Consider the following 8,353-nt stretch of genomic DNA (forward strand, 5'->3'; position numbering starts at 1 on the left):
AACAACAGCAGATCAGAGTTAACACCATAATCCATCCTACCACCTCTCTTTTAAATGGTCATACATTTTCCCAATTGCCCATAGCTTGTTTGGCAGTACAATGCCAGAGTCAAGTAATTGTGACAGAAATCACAGGATGTTCAAAATATAAAATATTTGCTTTTTTCGGTCCTAGACAGAATAAAGTTTGCTGATTTTTGCTCTATAAACTTACTTTGTATAGATGTTTTCAGATAGACTGCACTTGGATTGCAAAGTCCAATGGGCATCTAAAATGAAACAAAATGAGTTAATGCCTAGATAATATACAAATATTCATTAGAATTTAACTCAAGGTCAACTCATAAGGTTTTTTAAAAATAAATATTTAATATCAAATGATTTCATAAAAGTAAATATATTTGTAAATTTTACAAAACTGACAAAAGTGGTTATGTGAAATTAAGAGAAAAGTACAGCATTCAATTGTCTTTAATTTTTCACCTTAATAACTGACAATATTACACAGACTGATGTGATATAATCCTGTTCATATATCCTCTTTAAGAAAACGTCTAAGAGTTTCAAGGCAGAAATGTTTAGCAGTCCCTGTGCTGAATATTAAGGGCAAAGCAGAAAGAGTAATTGGCTATAATTTTCAAAGATGTTTTCCTGAGATGCAACATTTGTGAATAGAATTGGAATTGCATATTTCTAAAGCTGAGTCAATAGTCGCTTCATTGCAGTTATATGAAAAATTTATATTGTTTAAATTGCCTCCAAACGCAGCCTAACATCTCTAAAACCTAGAGTCATCCTTTGAAGTTGGCTGATCTGTAACTTTCTTTTGTCTCTTAGATTTGTTTTCCATACTGTATCCAATTTTCTGATTACTATATTCATTTAATGATGTCTGCTTAGGCAGTAAGTACTAACATGTAGCTGCAAGTGTGCTCTTAAACCAAAGGCAGATATACTTTCTCCTATTTGGTAGATGCAATTTAAAAAACAAAATCAGTGAATATACACATGAACCTCACCTGACGCTCAGTGCAAGAATCAGTTATCTGTGGAAAGAATGGTTGGGGAAGGTGGTATCAAAACCAGAGCAGTTGCTGACTGTGAAACAGACCATTACTTTCTCTTGTGAAAGTTCATATTAAAGTTAAAGAAGATCAAAATAACTCCTCAAGCAGAAAAATAATAAAAAAGTCTTAGAACAGGATTGAGGCTTGATTACCAATTACTGAAGACCAGGAGAGCTATAAAATAAAATAAAAAATATCATTTGAAGAGAGCAAAAGATCATTACAAATAGCAAGGATAAATAAAAAGGAAAAAAAAAAAAGATGTGAACAGAAACTGCAAATCACATTAAGGTTCTGAGAAACCAAAACAAAGGGAACAAATGGTGAAGTAAAAAACCTGAACAGAACATTTCAAAGAGCAGCTCAAAAATTCAAAGCAAAGTATTGTAATAAAAAGTGAAAAGAGCTGGAGTCAAAGAATAAAAAAGAAGAACACAGTATTTCTCAAGCTCAAATAATGATAAAACAAATTCAAGCCTGGAGTTATAATTCTCAGAGATATCGTGGGCAAAGTCTTGAATGTTCCAGAATGCATTTAAAGAAGATTGGAGGAATACAAAGTCTTGATACCAAAAGAACTGGTTGCCACCGAAAAATTTCAGAAAGCATCATATGATCAAGAGCCAATGGTAACAAATAAAGAAGTTCAAGCTGCAGTAAATTAACTGGGGGTGGGGGGAGGTCAGGAGTAGATGGAATACCGATTGACATTTTTCAACTAACAGAAGCAATCTTGGAACTGCTCAGTTTCTGCCAGGAAATTTGAAGCACAATTAATTCGTCCACTAACTGAAAGAGATCCATATTTGATGATCTAACAGAATGTGGAAATTATCAAACAACATCATTAATATCACACACAAGCAAAATACTACTGAAGATCACACAAAAATGACTGGGACTATACATTGACAAAGAACTGCCAAAATTTCAAACTGGATTTAGTGGAAGCCATGGTACTAGAGATATTATGGCAGATTTCAGGTGGATCCTGGCTGAAAGCAGGGAATTATTAGAAAAACATCTGTGTTTTATTGAGTATGAAAAACCTTTGACTTTGTTTGAATCACAACAAATTACGGCTAACACTGAAAAGAATGGGAACCCCAGTACACTTAATTGCGCCTGTTCAAAATCTACACATACGCCAACAAGCTGTTATTCGAATGGAACAAGTAAATACTATATGGTTCAAATTCAGAAAGTATGTGTGTCAACGGGTGTTACCAATATCGTCTCTGCTCTCTCTGCTCCTGTTGTGGCTCCTCCTGCCAGCATTGTGCTTCTTGATGGTATGTCTGGAGGGGCTTTGTATGTTATCCAGCCCTTCCTTCTTTTTGAGACAACTTTGGGTATTTTAGGATCTTTGTGTTGACATATATGTTACTTTTGTGCTTGCATTGAAGCTGCAGATCAATTTTAGGTATGCGTGAACACTTATCGACTAATCTTCCAATTAACAAGTGGCTCAAGTGTCCATTTGTTTAGTTCATTTTTCTTTCCTATTAACTATTTTGTGGCTTTTATATAAAAATATTTGTCTTTTTTATGTTTTCATCATGTTATAAGTGGAACAGTGCTTAATTTTCTACTTTTTTGCTGCTAATACATGAAAGTTTAAAATAAAATTTCTGTTTGTGTCTCAGTCCTATGATCTAGTTAGTTCAGTCATTTTGAGGGTCCTTAGCATTTTCTGTGAACACAGAATTGCTAGCTCTAATATTTTACTTTTACCTCTACAATCTTGGACTTTTTTTCTTACCTTACTACATTTATGAGCTCTGGTGACCTAGTGGTAGGAAATCATGCTGCAGTCGCGAAGGCACACAGTTTGAATCCACTAACTGCTCCATAGGAGTAGGATGAGCAATTGCCTCTAGTGAGATTTATTGCTTCTGAATCCCCTCTGGAGGGTTGGCTATGGATTGGTTTTGACTTGAGGGAATGGTGTGTGTCAGAGATGCATTCTGTCTCCATATCTTTTCAATCTATATGAAGCACAGATCATTCAATAAGTTGGGCTTTATGAGGAAGAATATGGCATCAGGATTGGAGGAAGACTCATCAACAACCTCTATTATGCAGATACACAACATTGCTTTCTGAGAAACTGAGGAGGACCTGAAGTGCTTGCTGCAGAAGGTCAAGGACTATAATCTTCAATATGAATGGAAGCTCAACTTCGAAAATACAAAGATTCTCACCACTGGGCCAACTGGTAGCACCATGATAAGTGGAGAAGAGGTTGAGGCTGCTAACAGTTGCAGCTTGCTCAGCTCCATAATCAACAGTCTTGTCACCAGCAGTCAGGAAATCAAAAGATGAATTGCACTGGAAAAATCTACTGTCAGGGATCTCTCCAGAGTACTGAAAAGCAATGATGTCAGTCTAGAGATCAAGATGTTCCTAATTCAGGCCATGGTCTTTGCAATTACTTGCTATACATCGGAGAGCTGAAAAATGACTAAGGATGATAGAAGAAAATTGATGCCTTCAAATTGTGACGCTGGATCTTGAACATTCCATGGACCACCAAGAAAACAAATAGGTCTATCTTGTCAAGTTTCTCCTTGGAGGCTAAGATTTTTGAAGCTCCATATCACATATTTGGGAACATGGCTAGGAGAGACCAGTCCTTGGAGAAGGATATCATGCTTGGAATGGTGGAGAACAGCTCAGGAGAGGAAGATCCTGGATGAAATGAATTTATATAGTAACTAAGGCAATGAGGTTTGGTGTATTGAAATTGATGAGACTGACTCAGGATAGGTCAGCCTTCAGAGCTACTGTACATAGGGTCTCTATCAGTCACAGGTGACTTGACAGCACATAGCAACAATAATAACATTCAGAGACATTTAGTGTTAGGATATTATTAAAAATATGCACAAGGTAATAACACCATTCTCACTTGTTCCTTGTGATTCTTTTTTACATTAATCATTCTATTCTACTCCTTCCTGCATTTTGAGAGGTATCCCTTAGAAAATGCTTCTCTTTTAATCTTATATTGTTTATTCTAGGGAGTGAGTGCCTTCCTGATTTTAATTGTTTACATTCCAAGTCTGTCTGTTATTTGGTTGAATGTTGAGCCACAAAGATAAATGTTCTACCTTCAATGCGTGACAACAGACTATAATCTTTAGCATTTCATATATCTATATTGGATAAGTAATCATGGTCATTTCTGTGTAGATATAATTTGTCCTATCATTCCCTTTCACTCTCTCCAGGCCTTCTGTCTGGTCCCTTTAAGCACAAACTGGTTCTCCTGGTCTCAAGGTAGTGGAAATTAAGGTTTGCATGGTCTATTACTCATTTGGATTGTTTCTGAGCATTTTTATTTTTATCATTTTTATTTCAGATAGGAAGAAATAAATAATTGTGTCTTAGATTGTCATGCATAAGCATTCAGGACCTTGGTCACAATTCACTAAAATAGGATGTTTTGGTTTTGTGTTCTGCTACTTTGAACCAACTCGTGTCTAACCCTTCAATGGGCTTTAGTATATCACTGAGGATGAGATTTCCCATACTTCTGTGAAGCACTTGAGGGGTTTGAATTTGGTATCCTTGGATTTGCAGTGCAGCTTTTTAGTACTAGGCCAAGTAGAACATCATATTTGTGAACATTATATATTATGCCAATTGACCTTGATATTCCCAGAGGAGAATATGATCCAAGTACCAAGGAGCAGAAACTCATTCCCTCTGGGAAATTGTTCCTTACTGGTTATATGTGTTTACAGAAGATAATATATGTCACCTTAAAACGTGAAATATTACTTGCCTGATAAAAGTCATGGTATATGAAATGACTTCATATTTGTGTGAAAGAAGAATACCAGAGGAATGTCTATCTATGTATAATTGACTATGTAAAGGCATTTGACTGTCAATCTTAACAAACTGTGGCTGACTCTGGGAAGAATGGGAATCCCAGAATACTTGATCGTGCTAATGCAAAGCCTCTACTTGGACCAGGAGTCAGTCATCAGAATAGAGCAAGGAAACACCGCATGGTTAAAAATTGGGAAGGGCATATGCCAGGGATATGTCCTAACTCCAAACCTTTTCAACCTATATATAGAACAGATCATCCAGGAGGCTGGGCTCTATGATGAGAAATGTGGTGTCAGGATTGGTGGAAGATCCATCAACAATCTGTGTTGCGCAGATGTCACAACCCTGCTTGTTGAAACTGAGGAGGACCTGAAGCGCTTGTTGCAGAAGGTTAAGGACTGCAGCCTTCAGTATGGATTGAGGCTCAATATCAAGAAGACAAAGATTCTCACCACTACATCAATTGGCAACATCAAGATGAATGGTGGAGAGGTTGAGATTGTTCAAAGCTTTAGGTTGTTTGGTTCCACAGTCAACACTCATGGCACAAGCAACCAGGAAATTAAAAGACACATTGCGACGGGAAAGTCTGCTGTTAGGAACTCTCCAAAGTACTGAAGAGCAATGGTGTCACTCTGGAGACGAAGGTGCGGCTGATAGAGGCAATGGTCTTTGCAATCAGTTGTTACGTGTCAGAGAGCTAAACAATTACTAGAGAGGATAGAAAGAGAATTGATGCCTTTGAGCTGTAGTGCTGGAGAAAAGTATTGAGGGTACCATGGACTGCTAAGAAAACAAACAGTTCATCATGGAGGGGGTTAAACTGGGCTGCTCCTTGGAGGCAAGGATTCTGAGGTTTTGTCAGACATACTTTGGACATGTTGTAAGGAGGGACCAGTCCTTGCAGAGAGACATCATGCTTGGGAGGGTGGAGAGAGAGTGTAAGTGGGGAAGACCTTCAATGAGGTGGATTGATTCAGTGACTGGGGCAATCAGGGTGCTTGTGTTGGAGACAGTGAGATTGGCACACAACAGAGCAGGTTTTAGGGCTGTTGTACATAGGGTCACTATGAGTTGGAAGCAACTTGACGGCACATAACAACAACATTCATGTGAATGTTGGAGGAGGAAAAATGTTTGAAAGAATTTATGGTTTGAACTGTGATATTGGTGAATAATACTGAATGTATCATATACTACCAAAGCAATGGAAAACTCTGGTGACCTAGTGTTAAGAACCTGTGCTGCAACACCAAAAGGACAGATTCAAATCCAACCGCTGCTCTATGGGAGACGGATGGGCAGTCTCCTCCCATGTGAATATCTGTCTCTGAAAACCCAGTGCAGGGTCAATTATTGATAAGTTCTGACTTCATGGTACTCAGCAACAACAATGAAAAAAATCAACAAATCTGGCACAGAAGAAATATAGTCAGAGTGCTTCTTAGAAGCAAGGATAATGAAACTATATTTCATTATTTTGGGCATGTTGTCAAAAAGGTCCAGTCCCTAGAAAAGTACAACATACTTAGAAGAATAGAGAGTCAGAAAAAAGATAAAATTATCCTTGAGAGGATAAATTGACACAATAAATTAACTGATGGACTTAATCACAGCTTGATTTTAAATTTGAGATCATCTTTAGAAATTTATTATCTGATTCTTTGTTTAGAAAATGAAGGAGAAAAGATGAAGAATGACTTGGAAAAAACAAAAATAATCCCAATAATTGAATGTGTAAAAGGAAAACCTTTTTTCTTGGCAATGTAGTAGCATATCAAGCCATGAAAAGCCCACAGACATAGCAAAGACAGTTATTTGATCCTTATATGTAATAAGGAAGTTGTTGTTGTTGTTGTTATGTGCCGTCGAGTCACCTGCGACTCATAGCGACTCTATGTACAACAGCCCTAAACTCCGCTCTGACCTGTGCCAATCGCACTGTCTCTGACACTCCCATCCCAATTATCCCAGTCACTGAATCAATCCACCTCATAGAGGGCCTTCCTCTCCTGCGCCGTCCTTCCACCCTCCCAAGCATGATGTCCTTCTCTAAGGACCGGTCTCTCCTCACAACATGTCCAAAGTAAGTTAAACGGAGCCTCAGAATCCTTGCCTCCAAGGAGCCACCCAGTTTAACCCTTTCCAGGACAAATCTGTTTGTTTTCCTAGCAGTTCATGGTATTCTCAATACTCTTCTCCAGCACCACAGCTCAAAGGCATCAATTATCCTTCTATCCTCCTTGGTCATTGTCCAACTCTCTGATGCATAACAAGTGATTGGAAAGACCAAAGCCTGTATCAAACACACCTTAGTCTCCAGAGAGACACCATTGCTCTTCAGTACTTTGGAGAGGTCCCTAACAGCATACTTACCCATGGCAATGTGCCTTTTAATTTCCTGGCTACTGGTGCCAAGAGTGTTGGCTGTGGAGCCAAGCAAACTAAAGATGTGTACAATCTCAATCTCTTCACCATCCATCCTGATGCTGTCAACTGGTCCAGTGGTGAGAATCTTTCTCTTCTTGTCATTGAGCCTCAATCCATATTGGAGGCTGCAGTCTTTGACCCTCTGCAGCAGGTGCTTCAGGTCCTCTTCAGTTTCAGCAAGCAGGGTTGTGTCATCGGCATAATGCAGATTGTTGATAAATCATCCACCAATCTTGACCCCACATTTTTCCTCATAAAGCACAGCCTCCCGGATAATCTGTTCTGCATATAGGTTGAAAATGTATGGAGACATGATGCATCCCTGGCATATGCACTTCCCAATTTTGAACCATGCAGTGTTCCCTTACTCTGTTCTGACGACTGCCTCCTGGTCCAAGTATAGGTTTGGCATTAGCACAATCAAGTGTTCTCTTAGAGAGAAGACTCTAAGAGCCTAGATAAATTGGAAATATCAAGATTTAAACCTAGACTGACTATACTATACTAATCTCGTCCCTTTTCTATCACCAAGTTATTAACACTTACAATGGCAAAAACAATTCAACAGCAATAAGTTTTCCACAGTATACCCACTCTTCACGTATTCTCAAGTTTAGATGCCAAAGATGAGATCACTGTGTGAACATCAGTGCTACATGAAAGTGTTGACCACATCCGATCACAAAATGAAGAACAGTGATGGTATTATGTAATTGGCAAGCCACTGAAAATCATTGTTTATCAAAATTGACATATAAAGTTAAACAGCATAACACTGACACTAGACTCACTGCTTGGCACCTGGTGGACCTCATTAATGAGCAAAATAATTAGATATTGGATATTTCATTACTGTCATAAATAAATATTTCAAATAATGAATTAGTTTGTAAATGAAGAATGGGTAGAGTAAGGTAATCTGTTTTTATTTTGTAACATATCCAGTAGGTATCAAAAGAAGATGGAAGGAATATACTGAGTCATTGTACCAAAAGGAATTGGCAGATACAGAA

Source organism: Elephantulus edwardii, unplaced genomic scaffold (genome assembly GCF_000299155.1).
Source record: "Elephantulus edwardii isolate Elephantulus edwardi_28Jun2011 unplaced genomic scaffold, EleEdw1.0 scaffold00399, whole genome shotgun sequence".
In the NCBI taxonomy this organism is placed as follows: domain Eukaryota; kingdom Metazoa; phylum Chordata; class Mammalia; order Macroscelidea; family Macroscelididae; genus Elephantulus; species Elephantulus edwardii.